Source organism: Balaenoptera ricei, chromosome 20 (assembly GCF_028023285.1).
Source record: "Balaenoptera ricei isolate mBalRic1 chromosome 20, mBalRic1.hap2, whole genome shotgun sequence".
NCBI classification, from domain to species: domain Eukaryota; kingdom Metazoa; phylum Chordata; class Mammalia; order Artiodactyla; family Balaenopteridae; genus Balaenoptera; species Balaenoptera ricei.
Genome location: NC_082658.1, coordinates 5,640,492 through 5,658,183, shown reverse-complemented (window position 1 = coordinate 5,658,183; position 17,692 = coordinate 5,640,492). Strand labels below are relative to the sequence as shown.

At 47.1% G+C, this 17,692-nt stretch overlaps 1 protein-coding gene across 5 annotated transcripts in view; it reads left to right on the top strand.

Moving 5' to 3' along the window:
- The window catches only part of SLC39A11 (solute carrier family 39 member 11), a 424,377-nt gene that overhangs the window by 62,607 nt on the left and 344,078 nt on the right, over positions 1 to 17,692 (top strand). Inside the window, exon 1 of one of the 5 annotated variants that reach the window (XM_059908943.1) lies at positions 10,418 to 10,468. The exons of the other annotated variants lie outside the window; for them this stretch is intronic. The gene's annotated coding sequence lies outside the window, so the exon portion shown is untranslated. Of the gene's footprint in view, positions 1 to 10,417; positions 10,469 to 17,692 lie in introns of those variants that run through there. 5 annotated transcript variants of the gene reach the window in all.

The window sequence follows — 17,692 nt, the reverse complement described above, 5'->3', positions numbered from 1 at the left end:
CGTGTAGGTTGTATGGAATTCCACAGACTAGCTTACATTTAAAGAGAGGGGCAAGGGTTCTGTGCTAAGTGCTGTACCTGTACCATTCCTGCCTCATGGCAGCTCTGAGGTCTCCCATTTTATAGATGGAGAAATCGAGGCACCGTCAATAAGAGGTAGAGGCAGGGTGAAAACCCTAGGGCTTGTGCCCTCAATCACTGAACCCCGTGTTTCTCTGGGGACACAGCTGGCACATTAGCTCATAGGAGGGCCCCAAACACTGGGGGAAGGTTATCAATGAAGTGCTGTTATTTCCTATCATATTTGGAAAAGAAAAAGAATTCCCACTCACTGATAATGGAAGTGGAATTTGGAGAGCTCTTCCAGAAGTGCCATTTGCTGACGTCTGTCAAGAGAAAACCTGCACACACCTGAGGGCCCAGCTTGCACTTCCAGGAATGGATCCTGGGGAAGTATCCTCATCCACACTTCAGGATAGAGGCACAAGAGTAATCACTAGTGCATTGTCGATACTCGCAAGAGATTAGAAACATCCTAGAAGTCCCCCAGGAGGGGACCAATCAGTTAAAATGCAGCTCATCTCCGCAGTGGAGTCCCGCACAGCGTGAGCAAGAAGGAAGAGGTAATGTCATGTGGACCAGCTTGGGAGACGTCTATGGTAAGAAAAGGAAGTTATGGAATTAGATATATATATGTATAAAATAAAATAATGTGATCGTTCTGTACAATAGTATAATAATTATGCAATATTGTAATAGTAATATAATAATTGTATGATTTTCATATAAATCAATTTATATTTATAAATTTGAAATTATATAAGTAATGCATACAAACATATAACATTATGTAATTTAAATTATATGTATACACATGTTTGTGTGTATATATGTATATAAACATAGATATGTGAATATACATATGTGGATATATAAATGTGTATGCATGTATATAAACAAATGTACATACATACACACCTATATACACGTATACAAATATACACACGTGTACATATGTACATGTGCACATGCATATATAGCTGTGTGTATAGGTGTGTATATAGGTGTGTGAATACATACATATACACACCTATATACATATATACACGTGTATATATGTATATGTGTATATAGGTGTATGTATACCTACATATATACCCACATATACACATGTACATATATATGTGTATATATATATATACGTATATATATATACACAGACACACACACACACACACACACACACACACACACACACACACAGAAATATATGGGACGATTATTTTTTCTTTTTTATTCTTTTTGGTATTTTCCAAATTGGAAAACGATGAGGGAGAATATAAGAAGAATCAATCAGGCTGCATGGATGGAAGCTTTGTGACCCTAGCAGGGCAGGCAGGGCCGGGAGCTCTCTGAGAGGGTGTTTTTTTCAGCCGTACCACACCCTGAGGGAACCAGTGTGGGTGGTGAGGGACCTGGGCCAGGTCATTGGGAGAACAGTTGGAAAAACCCATGTTTAGGTTGGAAGAGGGAAGAGTTGGGATAAGCTGAATGCTGCCTTTAGGTCACAGGAGAGAGATGTCGGAGCCTCCAGAGGCAAAGCTGGACCTACTGGGTAGAAATGCTATGGGGAGAGATGTAACGCCTTCACTAGGTTGGCGGTAGGGTCCCTGTCATGGGTGGTGTTCAAGAAGAGGCCACACATCCACGTCTGGGAGATGAGGTTGGGGATGCTTATCCTTTTTGGTGTGCCACGTCCCAACTCAGCAGATGACCGCTGATTTGGTTCAGCCATTGACTTAGATAAGCCGAGGCAGTGGCTCTCCACTGTGCCTCTGCCGTGACACACTGAAGGATCTGTGGCCGTCCCACCCCAGCAGTGTCCCCACGGCAGTCATCCTCAATTACAGGACCTTGCCAGTCGAGGCGTATCTCAGACACTGTAATCATTAGTATGGGGGCGTGCCCCCCCCCCCCCCCCCCCCCCCGTCTCTTTATCTGTAAAGTGGGCGTGGTATCAGTCACTAGCCTCATTCGTTGTTGTGAAGATCAGATGAGGGTTAAGTATTTAAAATGGTTCCCTGTGCAAGCTAAAGTGTTAGCTATTGTATGTAATTTAAACTAATTCCCGACGTGATCCTGGTATATCTCCCTGCCCTTTCCGCCCCTCTCCCCAGCCTGACCAGTTGAGAATCTTCAGTCTAAGCTAGAAGGAGGGCTTTGAACCAATGGAGTCACTGGTGAATTCAGCAGATTTATTTTTGAGCACCACCACCTGTGCAGGTTCATTTCTTTCTTTCTTTTTTTTTTTTTTTGGCTATGTCACGTGGCATGCGGGACCTTCCTCGACCAGGGGTCAAACCTGTGCTCCTGAATCATTGGGAGTGCAGAGTCTTAATCGCTGGACCGCCAGGGAACCAGGGAAGTCCTTTTTTTTTTTTTTTTCAGGTTCATTTCTTTAGGGGCTGGTGATTCGAGGCTGAACAGTGTGTTTTGGAACTTTCATCCTCGTAGGGAAGACACAGCCCACCAAACAGCACAACAAACACCCATCCCCTTCGCCACCCTCCGACCGCCCGCAACAAGTGAAAACAAATAAACTGCACGTTGCAAGTTATTTAAGTTTTCGTATGCTGATCCCAAGATCTACACCCTTATCTGGGACCCTTTCATTCAATGAATGTTGAACATCACCTCTAAGTATTTAAAGCCACCGTGCTGTACGGTGCTCAGCGCCGAGGCATCATTCCGTTTGGATGCCTCCTTAAGTCCATCTTTGCAGCCGAACTTTCTGATTCTCTGACGCCCAAAGGAAAAGAAGGGCCTGTCTCTCTCTCTGGGCTGGGCTTGCTTCCAGAGGCCCGGCCAGAGGGCTAAGCCCACTGCTGCTTCTTGTGTCATGTCAGACACCAGGCTCCTATCCTGTTTCCCTCTAGGTTGTTTTTATCTGGCTGCAAAGCAATTGTTTTAGCCTCTAGTCAATTTCTGTCGGACTACCAAAGGACCTCAGAGCTCACGCAGGCCCTGAGAGAGAAGTCTGGTGGAAAGGTCCAGGAGCTGCCGACTGGCAGCCTGAATGTCACCGAGGGCTGCTTCTCATGCTGATGTGCTAGCTGCCTTCTTTGGTTTCCTGACTTAACTTGAGAACTCTGGGGTGCTAGGTCCTACGGGGGGCTTTGTTTCTGGGTTCACAGGCCCTTGCGGATACCCTAACTCAGTTCATTTTCAAGGGTTGAAGCCGGCCTCTGCCAGCAGTGCACAGCTGTCGTCCAGATGTCCCACTTAGCCTGGCAGCTTGCTCTGTGATTGAGGAGGAGCACCCAAGGAAAGCCACAATGACGCTGAGAGGATTGGGACTGATGCAGGGTTCAGAGCAAGAGCCTAGCGGGGGAAAATAAGGCTGAGAAAAGGTCCATTTATCATCTTTGAGTGTAGGACACATCCTTGCATAGAAGATGGTGACTAACTGCGGTCTAGCCTTGCTGAAGAAACGGATTAAACTGTATCACAAGAGATTTTAGTTACATCAAGCAACATTAGCTAAGAGAACATGCATTTTATTGAATCTAAGACTCCATCAGCTTGACAAGGCGCTGTTATTCTGTGAACCACTGAGAAAGAAAAAGAAGATACTGCCCCAAACTATAAGACTTGTTTATAGTTAGAAATTTTAAGTTTTACTTATTAAAAGAACTCATTTATGCTTCATTTTCTATTATTACATACACATAAAGGAAAAGATACCTATACACAGATATGTTATGAATAGATATAAAGGCAATATAATTAAAATTAACTGGAAGGAGAATCATTTTGTGACACTTCTTCGTATTTGACTTCTCAGGTCAAGAGTATTTAGGTAGTATTTTTTTTTTCTTATACAGTTTAGTCCTCATTTAGAGTGTTGCTGATGTAGCATTTTCTTTTTTTTAAAAAAAATTTATTTATTTTATTTATTTATTTTTGGCTGCGTTGGGTCTTCGTTGTTGCGTGCGGGGTTTCTCTAGTTGCAGCGAGCGGGGGCTACTCTTCATTGGGGTGTGCAGGCTTCTCATTGTGGTGGCTTCTCTTGTTGTGGAGCACGGGCTCTAGGAGCACGGGCTTCAGTAGTTGTGGCACACGGGCTCAGTAGCTGTGGCTCGCGGGCTCTAGAGCGCAGGCTCAGTAGTTGTGGCGCACATGCTTAGTTGCTCCATGGCATGTGGGATCTTCCCGGACTGGGGCTCCAACCCATGTCCCCTGCATTGGCAGGCGGATTCTTAACCACTGTGCCACCAGGGAAGCCCTGATGTAGCATTTCTTAAAAGAATCCATAAAACAAATAAAAGCCATTGGTGCTAATCTCTTGATTTAAGCCAACTTTATAGATTTAAGCCAAAAATATAGAGGAGTGCTTCTTCAGCTTGGGCATCATCAGAATATCCTGAAAGGCTTGTGGAAACACAGGTTGCTGGACCCTATTCCCAGGGCTTGTGGTTCAGTACGTCTGGGGTGGAGCCTGAGAATTTACATGTCTTGCAAAGACCTCGGGTGACTCTGCTTTTGCCGGTTCAGGGCCCACACTTTAAGTGTGGATGTGGGACTGGCCCCCTCTGCTTCCTTCAGGAATGTCACTCCCTACCTCCTCACCCGTGCTCCATGACCGTCTCTCTCCCAGGGGCCAGAAGAGTCCCCCTCTGCTCCTTCCCAACTTCCAAGGCCTTACTGAGAATCTCATGCCTGTGCTTCCAATGTTGGAGCCTGATCGGGCTGTGATGGCTGCTTCCCACCTGCCACCTGGCTGACAGCAAGTGTCACGTTGCGAGATGAGTCAGATTTCTGAGATGCCAAATTGGGGGGTGGGGTGGTGGTTCGTGCATCTTCAAATGAACAAAACAGAGTCGTTCCTTGTCTACGTTCCTTGAGCAAGGGTGAGGCTCAGGCTGGCCTGGAGGTAGAGGTGGGAGCTTCTCCCCTGTCCCCAAGTTTTCTGGGGCCACTCAGACAGTAGACAGCACTGCCAAAAGTAGGGGATGGAGCTGCCAGGGCCCAGGACTTTACGCCTTGTCACTAGGGCTGAGGACTCAACCAGATGGTTGACTATGGTGATTCTAACAGAAACTACCCAGTCTTTTTTTTTTTTTTAAACAGTGCTGTTAGAAATCCTCTGATATCATTCAGCATGGCACTTTACTAAAAAAGCAGAAAGGCCTTCCTTGTCTCTGTGGTTAAATACTAACAAAGAGCAGCTGTAAGTGGAGGGGCAGGCGGCATGAGCCGAGGACAGTGGGGCTGCTCGTCTTCATTAGTGTCACTGCAGACAATGTCACCTTGGACATGGGGTGGGCCTTAGGTCACCCAGCTGGTTTTCTCCAGGAGCCTGCAGGGATCAGCCTGGCCTAGTTTTCGAGACTTGAACGAACTCCCTGGCAGGCAGAGCGCCCTAATCTCTCCTCTCAGTTCTCGGTGCCCTAATCTTTTCTTTGTCCGAGATGGTGGTACTCAACCGCGGGCTGTTTGGCCCCTTAGGCGACATTACTAGTTGTCACAGCTGGGAGGGGCTGCTACTGGCACCCAGTGTGCAGAGGCCAGGGATGCTGCTAGACGTCCCCCCATGAACGGGGCAGCGCCCCCCTTGCCCCAACAAGGAACGATCCGGCACAGAATGTGAACAGTGCTGCGGCTGAGAAATGCTGCCCTAATAAACCAAGCGACCACTGAATCTGAACTGTTGTTCTGGCCTGTTGCAGGCTCTTTCTCGAAATCTGGAGAAGAGATTGAAGAGAGGAAATAAGATGACTCTTGAGGCAGGATCCCCCGTGGCCTTCCTGCAGCGGGATGCTGTCATTGCTAATACAAAGCTGTAATCCACTCAGCACCACTTTTGGATGGTTTCCCCTGATATTGAAATGAGAAAAGACACAGCACATGCGCAGACACACGGACCACTTAAGGAACGAATTTTATCCCTAAATCTCCTGCTCCTCGGGGTTGAGTGGTGGGTGCTATAATTCTAGTCCCTCCATCTGGGACGGAGTCCCCAATCTGTTACATGTAGGTTCTGTTTCGTCACGTCAGGGCAGGGCCTGAGACTCTGCATCTCTACCAGGCTCACCCCCGCCCCGGGGGCTGCTAGGTGGAGCCCTTGCTGCAAGGTCATAGGTCACTCGTTGGGTAGCAAGGTACTAACCTGACCTTCGAGATTCCTAAGCCTGGGGAGGGACTGGGATTATGGCGCCCACCATTCAATCTGGGTAATGGAAAATTCTAGCAAAGCTCTGTGCACGAATAAGTCAGCTTCCCTTCACGTAAGTGATGTGATGTGGAGAGACCCACTCCTCCTGGTGTGCCCAGAACTGTTCCAATTAAAACCCAAAGTTTGCTTCCAAGGAACCCATCAGTCCTTTGAAACCTGGATGGTTGGTCACCCTATGAGCCCCGCTATAACCCCAGGAAAGGCAAAGTTGCAATTTTCAAATTTCCTTTAATGAGGAAGGCTCTGAGTCCCGTGCCGTGGGGACTCAAGGAAAGCCTTTTATTTAGTTATTTTAGTTTCTCTTCTGTTCTGGGAATAGGAGCAGGTATGATGTCAGGAAACGCCACCGCCTAACGTCGGGGCACATTTTGTGTCTCCAGGAAGATTGCATTTCTCTCCTTGTGAATTGTGTTGTTCTCTGAACACCCTGACTTTTCTTCCTCCTATCCTTGTTACCCACTGCTTCCAGATTCTTCCCCACCTCCTCCTCGGAGCAGGCCGCTCCACTGCTCTAAAACTTTCAGCATTTCCTGACTGATACAGTTGTCAAGGGTTTTGCCCTCAAGGAAATAAGTTTTGTGGTGGGTAGAAAAAAAGTGTGAGATGTTACCAAACTCTTAAGTAGCTTATATTCCTAATGGTTGACAAATGTATGACTCTTTTATTCCTAATGGTTGACAAATATATGACTCTTTTTTCTTTTTCTCTTTTTTTTTTGGCTGTGCCGCGCAGCTTGCTGGATCTTAGTTCCCTGACCAGGGATTGAACCCTGGCCCTGGCATTGAAAGCACCGAGTCCTAACCACTGGACCGCCAGGGTATTCCTGTATGATTCATTTTTTTAAAAAAGGTCCAAGGTTTTATATAATTAAGGGTTACCATGCTAGATGGAATGTAGGATCCGTGTTGATGTGACATTGCTGATGATTTAGGTTGGAATCAGTAAGCATGCTGTCTAAACCCTCCCTGCTATGGCTTGGCCAGTTTCTGTGTAGTTTTCCAAACATTTCGCCTAATTTCTGTCTCTGGGTCTTTGGGTCTCCCATCAAGAATGCCTTCTCCTTTCCTCTCGGTCTACCCCACGACATCCTTCACTGTTCTATAGGTTCCCACCCTCACTATTCCAACCCTTAATGATCTCTGTTCTAAAACGTTCAGCAGTTAATGGGTGTGGCACTGGTTTCCAGCTGAGTAGTAACCGCAGTCTTGCCCAATAAGGGTTCAAAGATGGGGAAACATCTTCAAGAGAAGAGAATGAATAAGCATTTACGGGGAAGAGACCATCTTAGGGTGAGCTCCTCCCCCAAGTCCGCTGCCAGCCTTGTCACTTCAAGTCTCAACAGCATCCTGGAGGAGCAGGTGCACTCAACTTCTTTGATTAATTTGGCATTTAGAGGTCTTGGTGAGATCACGTTCTAGAAGTCTTGCCCCGGGAGTGTGTGCTGTAAAAATTAAGAGTCTTTAAAAAACTGCAGGGCTTCCCTGGTGGCTCAGTGGTTGAGAATCTGCCTGCCAATGCTGGGGACACAGGTTCGAGCCCTGGTCCGGGAGGATCCCACATGCCGCGGAGCAACTAAGTCTGTGCACCGCAACTACTGAGCCTGTACTCTAGAGCCCACGAGCCACAACCACTGAGCCCGCATGCTGCAACTACTGAAGCCCGCGTGCCTAGAGCCCATGCTCTGCAACAAGAGAAGCCATCGCAATGAGAAGCCTGCACCACAGTGAAGAGTAGCCCCTCACCCGCCTGTACGCAGCAACGAAGACCCAATACAGCCAAAAATAAATAAATAAAATAAATAAATTCATTAAAAAAAAAAAAACTGCAGGCCACCACTCGTTTGTTTGACAAGTATTTCTGAAGTGTCTTCTCTGTTCACCCAAGGGATGGCACACATTCACTATCATTCTCTTTAGGGTTGAAAACCTCATTGGTAGCCACGTTAGAACAGCAACGAACAAGGGTTGGGAGCTACTCGCATAGTAGATTTATAAATCCACTCGCGTGGATTTATTTGTTGTTTTCCTGGCTTCTCAAAGTCGAGGACTATGTATTTCATTTATTCCCCACCCCCTGCAGCCATGATTCCCAGCTTGGGGTTCCTGAGCTTGGAGGGACTGCCTAGTATGGTGTTTATCCATTATTAATATTTCCCAAAGCCGAATGAGGCAAAGTCAACTTCAAATCCAATCTCTTCTGCTTTTGGTTGGAGTGAAGGCCTCTCAGTTCTGTGGCCCTGGTATCTCATGTTGATTTGAAGCTCTGACTGGTAGTTACCTCAGTGTGTCTTTGATGAATTAAAAAACGAGGAAGAGGACGAATTCTTGCTTTAACATCATTTGTTTGACTAAACGCTTTCAAATTATTTTTTGGAGGGGAGTGCAGTTGGAGACGGAATAACAGTGGCTTAGAGAGAGCACAGAGGTGGTTACATACTAGATCATCCATGCTTGTTGTAATGAACCCAGAGTAGATTTTGGTATTAAAATGGACTAGAGAGTGCTTCCCCGCTATGACTGTGGAAGGTTCTGGAAGAACTCAGCACAGCCCTCTCCACCCCAGAAGCAGGCACCTCCGGAGACATTCTAAAGTCCAACTGTCACGAGGCCCCCCTGAAGGCAGCTGGGTACGTGTCAGGGGCCCTGTGTGAAGGCCCGAACTGTATGCTTTTCTGGGTTGGGATGGAGGAGAAGAGGATCTTTAGGTGTGAGCGCTGTGCCCTCAGCGCATGGTCTCCTGGGAGTATCTAGGGGGCCTTTGAGATGGTCAGAGGTGGGGCCTCCGGCGGGTGGTGGGAGCCCCCACGCCTGCGGGCACCCCGGGGCTCACGTGTTCTGTCCGGGCCAAGGCCCCGCCAACCATCTGTCTGTGAGCTGCAAGACACGAAACGTGACCTGCATCGTGACAGCCCTGCCTGGTGGCAACAGGCAGTCCCAGGGGCTCTGGGAGGAGAACATGCGTGGGTGGGAGGGTGACAGGGGGAACCGCCTCTGGTTCTCGTCACGTGCAGACGACCTCATCCTGCAGCTGGCCTGTTGGAGAGCTAATGAGGTGAAGAAAATCCGTGGGAAATGACCGATTAAAACACATCGTGGAAATTTTCAAGGGAACCTGGCTTTCCGAAGCATCCAGGTGGTTTTGGATATAAGCACAGAGTCTACTTTATTGACTGGGAGTCATGTGCATAGAGTTAGGAGAGTCTACATTGGGTTTCACTACTGACCTTAAGTCATGTTATTTAAGCTCAGTGAGCCTTGTTTTCTGGATTCATCTCCTTTTATACCTGCTTGCATTGTGTTTAAATTATAAAAAGAGGGGACTTCCCTGGTGGTGCAGTGGTTAAGAATCCACCTCCCAATGCAGGGGACACGGGTTCGAGCCCCGGTCCGGGAAGATCCCACATGCCGCGGAGCAGCTAAGCCCGTGCGCCACAACTACTGAGCCTGCGAGCCACAACTACTGAACCCACGTGCCACAACTACTGAAGCTCGCGTGCCTAGAGCCCGTGCTCTGCAACAAGAGAAGCCACCACAGTGAGAAGCCCGCGCACCCCAAGGAAGAGCAGCCCCCGCTCAACGCAACTAGAGAAAGCCTGCGCGCAGCAACGAAGACCCAACGCAGCCAAAAATAAATAAATAAATGAATTAGAAAAAATAAATTATAAAAAGAACATAACGTTGTAGAAAGGGGGAAAAACTCTACACTCTCATCATCCAACTACTTTAATTTGTATGAATTTTAATTTTCTGTTATTTGTGTATTTTTTGCCATTGTAATAACAAATGGCATATATTTTTGTATATTACTTCTTTCACAAAGCACCATATCATGTATTATTTCCTCTGCTGCTACAGTGTTTATCGTTTTGACTAACTGCCTGAAAGTCTACTGCCTTTATGTTCTGTAATGTATTGAACTATCCTTCTTTTGTTGAGCGTTAGAGTGATCAATATCTTTTCTCCTCCCTATATTTTAAATCATTTTATTAAGTGAGTTCCTGGGAAATCACACTGACAGATCAACCCCATTAGTGGAAACAGAGGGTCCAGGACAGTTTGCATGGCTCTATCATTCCATTTAATTAGACAAATGATTTTTTTTTTCTGAGTGCCTCTTATGTGTAAGGTTTTCTGTCTGTATTGCTACCTGTTTCAGGTCCCGGCTGATGCTTCCAGAATATGTCGCAGGACTGTAAAACCTCACCAATTACAACAACTTTGGGTAAAAGGCCAGGGTGAGTCTGTGTGAAGTCTCAGTGAAATAGTATTTTTAAATAGTTGTAGAAGTCTGTCTCACCATGAAAATAACTATAGTATTCGTACCTCTTGCTTGCAGGATCGTTTAAGACGGGGGTTGGGAATGTCAGTTGTTTGTTAGTGGGTCTGCCTGGAAAGTACTCGAAACATTTTTATGACATTTGGTATTCTTTCTTTCTTTATTTTTGGCTGCGTTGGGTCTTTGTTGCTGCGCGCGGGTTTTCTCTAGTTGTGGCGAGCGAGGGCTACTCTTCATTGCCGTGTGCGGGCTTCTCATTGTCGTGGCTTCTCTTGTGGCGGAGCACGGGTTCTAGGCGTGTGGGCTTCAGTAGTTGTGGCTCGCAGGCTCAGTAGTTGTGGCGCATGGGCCTAGTTGCTCTGCAGCATGTGGGATCTTCCCGGACCAGGGCTTGAACCTGTGTCCCCTGCACTGGCAGGGGGATTCTCAACCACTGCGCCACCAGGGAAGCCCGAGCTTTGGTATTCTGACCCGTTTCCCTGTAGTCTTGCTTACAATAATCATTTTCATGGTTGGGCCAGAAAGCTAGGACTCTGATCCGACAGCCCGGGAGGATTAGGGACTCACAAATGTGTGAGACATGGGAGAAATGGGGCTGGTGGAAGGTGTGGGTTCCAGCTCTGCGTCCAGGGTTCCATCTGTGAAGCGAGGGGCCGGGACCAGAGGCTCTTGGAGGTTCTTCCTGGCGCTAAATTTTATGGTGTGGCCTACAGTGACCTTTAGCCCTGTGTTAGTTTGCTAGGGCTGCTGTAACAAAATACCACAGACCATGACTGAAACAACAGAAATTTACTGTCTCACAGTTCCGGAGGCCAGAAGCCCCCAGTCAGGGTGTCGGCAGGCTTGGTCCCTCCTGAGGGCCGTGGGCAAGGGTCTGGCCAGGCTCTCTCCCAGGCGTGCGGATGGCTGCCTTCTCCCCACGTCTCTTCATGTTGTCTTTCCTCGGTGTGTGTCTCTGTGTCCACATTTCCTTTTTATAGGGACACCAGCTCTATTGGGTTAGAGCCAATCCTAATGATTTCACCTTAACTTGATTACCTCCGGGAAGACTCTGTCTAGGAATAAGGTCACATTCTGAGGAACTGGGGGTTAGGACTCTAATATGTGAACTTGGGGGTTGCACAGTTCACCCATAAGAAGTCCAAGAATGGAAACCGAATTAGGAAACCTCCCTGTTAGGCTGAGATAGTTCGCATGAGCACAGAGAGGTGGTTTTGTCCCTCCCTCCCTCCCTCCCTCCATCCGTCCCTTCCTCCTTGGCTTCCTTCCTTCTTGCTGGTCCCATTCCCTGGGGACGACGGTGACAGTAGGAAACAATCATCCTTTCCGGGTAGGTTCACCCAGCCCTACTTTGTCCCTATCACCAACCGTCTGCAAACTACAGCAAATACACATGAGTTTTGTTTCTGCTCCCACTCGGAGAAAGAAATAAAGCTTCTTGGAATCCAGCCTCCCTCCCCATTCCCTGGGGCCTCTTAAGATCTTTGTAGCTCCCTAAACGACTCCTGCTTTTGGAGATCTCACCCCATATTGCCCAAGCATATTACAATGCTCCCACATTCCACATTAAGTACTTGCCCCCCACCCCCATAAAATAATCAGAAAGTGTTTTTATAATTTTGCTTTTGAAATGATTTGTCTCGAAGCTTATTTAATTTATGACTGGTTGTGATTTCTTGGCCATTATTGTGCCTACTTAGGAATTCTCTTGAAGGGAGAAACACTAAGAGATTGTTTTCCGAATGTAATTAAATTTTTATGAATATCAAAGTCAACAATTAACAAGGTTTTATAGACATTGCGTTAAACACTTGTTAATTTAAATTTCTACCGTTTGTTTTTTGGGAACCAAAACCCAATATGTTTTTTTTCAGTTCGTAACCATTTCATAGGCCCCTGGAAAACTTGGAGACCCCAGATACTGGTCCACTGGTTTCTGGTTGCTGAGATGCTCCTGCTTGTTTTCTTGCCTAATCTCTCCTTCCCAGTAGGAATTGGAATATCTCCTTCCCAGACCACAGGCTCCCTCTGTGGGGTGTCCAGCCCCTGTTTCCCGTCTCCTGGGGTGTCTACGGCTTCCCTCCCTGGGCTGGCTTTGATGACTTTGGCCTCTAGTTGTGGTCTTGTCTGTACTTTCCCTCCATCTTCAACATCCTAGTTCTCAATCTCTCTGTGGACTTTTTTGCTGAATAACCAACCCTGGCCTGACTCCACACCCGCCGCCCCCACCCCCGCACCCACCAAAGGCTCCATGCCTGGGTTAATGCTCTGCTGTCACTGTCCTGAGATGCCTAATAATTTTATCTCTGAACTTGTGTTTTATAAGCAAAATCTGATGGGACCATGGAGTCTGCAGTGAGCAGATGCAGAGAAAAGGAAAAGGCTTTATATTTTAATACTTTTAATGGCCATTCCCCCCACTGCCTTTTGATTAAGGGGCCTCCCATTTTCATTTTGCACCAGACCCCCAAAATTATGTAGTTGGTCCTGCCTAGTGGACTAAGGGTGAGGGTCCTGGTGGTTCATAGTTCCACTGGGGAAAGGTGTCAGTGAAATTAGATGCTTCCAGGCAAAAGAAGTGTATTCGTTTCCTATGGTTGCTGTAGCAAATCATCACAAACTTAGTGGCTTCAGACAACATAAATCATTACTGTTGTGGATGTCGGAAGGGCTAACATCAAAGTGCAAGGCCACGTGTTCCTTCTGGAGCTTCTAAGGGGTCCTTGCCTTTTCCAGTTTCTAGAGGCTGCCCGCATTCCTTGGCTTGTGGCTGCACTACTCTGACCTCCGCCTTCTCTCACTCTGAAGTGCTGCCTCCCTCTCTTCCTTTATGAGGAACCTTTGTCATTACAGGGTCCCACCCGGGTAATCTGGCATAATCTTCCCATCTCGAGATCCTCAGTCACATCAGCAAAGACCCTTTTGCCAGTCGAGTAACACACCCAGGTTTCAGGGATTAGAATGTGAACATCTCGGCGGGGGCGTGGGCGGGGACACTGTTCTGGCTGCCGGAGAAAGCTGTTTTCCAGCTTCAGATCTCCCAACACTTCAGATCTTCAAATCTTCCACCTGGGGCGCATCAGGTTTTGTGGGTTCTGAAGTTCATGCCGTTTTAAGGTGCCCCTTGAAGAAAAAAATGAGAAATGTTGGTATTCAAGTGAATATTCCTTTAGAATAAAAAAAAAAAAAATCAATCTTAGATTGAGTTCCTTTTCTTCCGAGGCCTCTTCGGCAAGTATCAGCAATGCTGATGTTGGCATGTCGCCTGGTGTCCTCTCCACCTGGGACACTCTCTGCTCCCAGCAGCCCCCTTGCAGGTGAGGGCCCCAAGCTTGGCTGTGTGGGTCAGTTGCCTCTCTATCCACCAAAAGAAGGAGGTTTTCTCCTGCTGAGTTTTCCTCTCTGGCTGGGGAGATTGCCCAGCAGTGGAAGGCATGGGTGTTTCTTTCCTGGAGAATAAGAAAAGGGACGAAGCAGCCGAATAATACTGTATAACAGCTTTCATCATAAGCCTTAATTTACAACACACACTCAAGGCAATGCCTGCAGCGTCTGCACTGGCAACGTCGTGAGGGCACAGGTTGTCTCTGTGTCCTTTGCTGATGTGTATTCAGTGCCTCAGACATGCCTGTCACATAGTAGGTGTGCAGCAAACGTTTGCTGAGTGAGTGAGTGAACCAACAGGCTATTCGTGTGATCCACAGGGCTCTAAAGGAACAGGCTTGAAGTAGAGTTTACTTGTTCAGTGATTCCCCTGAATAAAACCGAGCACAGTAGACTCCATAGAATTACTTATGAGATGCCAGGAGAGTTGTTTGAAGCCAATGTAGAAAAGATGGAAAGTGGATTTATGCCAGTGATCATCTCGGAGACAGGGCTGATTTCGTATTTAATCAGTGGTGGTTTTTACCTAGTAATTCCATATCTTAATTAAGCTGGTGGTTGAGCTTACTGGAAACTTCTCTCCCGATAATAGGTTTGTATAAAGTCAGTAGAACCTGCACTTCTTTTTTTTTTTCTTTTTCTTTTTTTTTGGGGGGGGGGGTTTGAAATATTACTGTCTTTTTAAAATTTATTTATTTATTTTTAATTGAAGTATAGTTGATTTACAATGTTGTTAGTTTCAGGTGTATAGCAAAGTGATTCAGTTATACATATATATAAATCTATTCTTTTTCGGATTCTTTTCCATTATAGGGTATTACAAGATATTGAGTAGAGTTCCCTGTCCTATACAGTAGGCCCTTGTTGGTTATCTATTTTATATATAGTAGTGCGTATGTGTTAAACCCAAACTCCTAATTTATCCCTCCCCTCTGCTTTCCCCTTTGTTAACCATAAGGTTGTTTTCTATGCCTGTGAGTCTATTTCTGTTTTGTAAATAAGTTCACTTTTTAGATTCCATGTATATGTGATATCATATGGTATTTATCTTTCTCTGTCTGACTTACTTCACTTAGTATGATCATCTCTAGGTCCATCCATGTTGCTGCAAATGGCATTATTTCATTCTTTTTTATGGCTGAGTAGTATTCCATTGTATATATGTACCACATCTTCTTTATCCATTCATCTGTCCATGGACATTTAGAGAACCTGTACTTCTATACCCTCCCTCCAACATAGCTGGTGCAGGTTCAGAATTAATCAGTTAGACAAAGGTGAGAAGGGATGTGCTTGCTGAGTCCATTTCCCCCCCAAGCCCTCGAGGGCAGCTCTTCCCTGTACGAGGCTGAGAAAAGTGGTGTCAAGTCGCTGTTGGCTCTTTTGGATGGTGCTTAGATAAAAGGTGGGTTAGAATCTCCTCTTCCTCAGTTTATCAGTCACATTGGAGAGCAAATGTTAAGGGCAGTTAGACCTGTTCCACCTGCCAAAGCCGTTCCAGGCATTTCCATTTAGGAAGCCCTGTGATGTCATAGTGTCCTGACATCAGAACCTTAAATAATCAAAACCCAGAAGGGTCGAGGGAATTGAGCACCTAGGAGGTTTGATTGTAGGTGTATTTTTGCAGTGATTGGAGTATAAAGATTGGCTGGACAGTTGGTTCTCTTCTTTCTTGCATTTTAGGGTGAATCAAATGCTAACTAGTGCCTTGACTGAGGCTGGATGCTTCTTGAAGGGTGTGTTAAATTTTAAAGAGTGAGTTTTGTCATCACTTCATACTAAGAAGATTTATTTTATGGGATTACACTAGGGCTTCTCAGTCTTGGCACTATTGACCTTTTGGGTCAGATAACTCTTTGCTGTGGAGGCTGTGAGTAGTGGTGGATGTTTAGCAGCAACCCTGGCCTCTACCCACTAGTTTACTCCAAAGGCAAGGAGGAGCTCTCAGAGGCTTTGCAGTAGTAGACTGATGTGGTTGGACTTCCGTCTTTAAAAAATCACTTTGGCTGCTGTTTGGAGGACAGACTGGTGGCGGGGTGGGGGGGGGGGATGCACAATGGGAATCAGGGCAGGATGATGAGTCAGAGCTGTTATTTTGGGCAAAGTGGATGAATTCTGGATGTATGGGTGGGGCATACTTAGAAAATCCCCTAAAAGAACAACAAAAAACCCCTGACATTTCAATAGCACTTCTTTGAACTTCCTATTACTTTCACTTCCTTAATCCCTTCAGGATATCAGTGCCAGTTCAGCTGGGTTTACCATCCGCACTTGGAAGGAACCTGCGCCCCAGGCTTATCTCGGTCCTCATGATGCATCAGTGGTCAGACTTCAGGAAAGGGAAAGAAATGAGAGGCCTGAGAGGCTGGGCCAGGCCACACTATCTGTGTGTAGCTGATCTCCGTGTGCCAGGGCCCAGCAGAGCCAACAGAGGCCCATGACATATCCACTGGATAAATGAATGAGTGAATAAATGATGGAGGGAGTGAGGGTCGAGGGATAATGATCGTTCAGCCTGCCGTGATGGGTGCCCTGCTGGATGGTAGACGCTTTGTTCCAGTTGCAGTCACCTGTAGAGAGAGCACAGGGTGATGACGCCCAGACCCAGGATGGGGACACTGAGGCTGAGAGGGGTTGGGAAATTTGTCCAAGGAAACTCACGTGCCAAGCTGGGCTTCTTCCTGGGCTGTCAGATTCCAAAGCCTGTGCTTAATTGCTGCAGTACCTCCTAAAAGAAACAAGATTTCAGAGAGGAAAGGAGGGAGGGAGGGAGGGGGAGGGAAAGCAGGGGCAGAGAGACAGAGAGAGAGAAGGAGGAGGAGGAAGGGGTGGGGAGGAGGAGAGAATAAGAGAAGCAACAGTGAAGAGATTGAGGACTCACTGGGCTGGACCACTTGTGTCCCTCTCCTGTCCCTTCTCCATCTCCCCCAGCACTTCCTGTGAAGCTGTCTCCCTCCACCCCCGGCCCTGCCCCACACCACACCACCCCACCCCACCCCACCCCATGCTCCAGTGGGAGGTGATTGCCGCTGGCAGGTTGCTTAACCAGATCAAGCTACAGCAATTCCTCTGGAAAGGGCCACCATCCCACTGCCCTGCGGATACCTTGCTGACTGTCAAGTTCGTTCTATGGCCTTTGGACGTTTGGGGGGCAGCCCTCTCTGCCTGCGTGGCACCCACCACCTCTTATTTATTTTATTATATTTTAAATTTTATTTATTTATTTATTTTTATAAATTTATTTTATTTATTTTTGTGTGTGTTGGGTCTTTGTTGCTGTGCGCGGGCTTTCTCTAGTTGCAGTGAGCGGGGGCTACTCTTTGTTGCAGTGCGCAGGCTTCTCATTGCTGTGGCTTCTCTTGTTGCGGAGCACGGGCTCTAGGTGCGCAGGCTTCAGTAGTTGTGGCACGTGGGCTCCGTAGTTGTGGCTCGTGGGCTCTAGAGCACAGGCTCAGTAGTTGCGGCCCACGGGCTTTGTTGCTCCGCGGCATGTGGGACCTTCCTGGACCAGGGCTCGAACCCGTGTCCCCTGCATTGGCAGGCAGATTCTTAACCATTGCGCTGCCAGGGAAGTCCCCCACCACCTTTTAATGAGCCCCTGCTCATTAGTTTGTTCTTACACACTCATCTCTCCTCTCCTCCCCCAGCTTATGGAGGCTGCAGGGCACAGTTTGCTTTGGAGGGAGAGAATGGGAATGGACTGGGGATGGGCTGGAGGTAAGAGCCAGTGTACTTAGCTTTAAGGAAACATTTTCTTTTGGGCAACACTCGGGCACTTCTTACCATCAGTGAGTGCAAG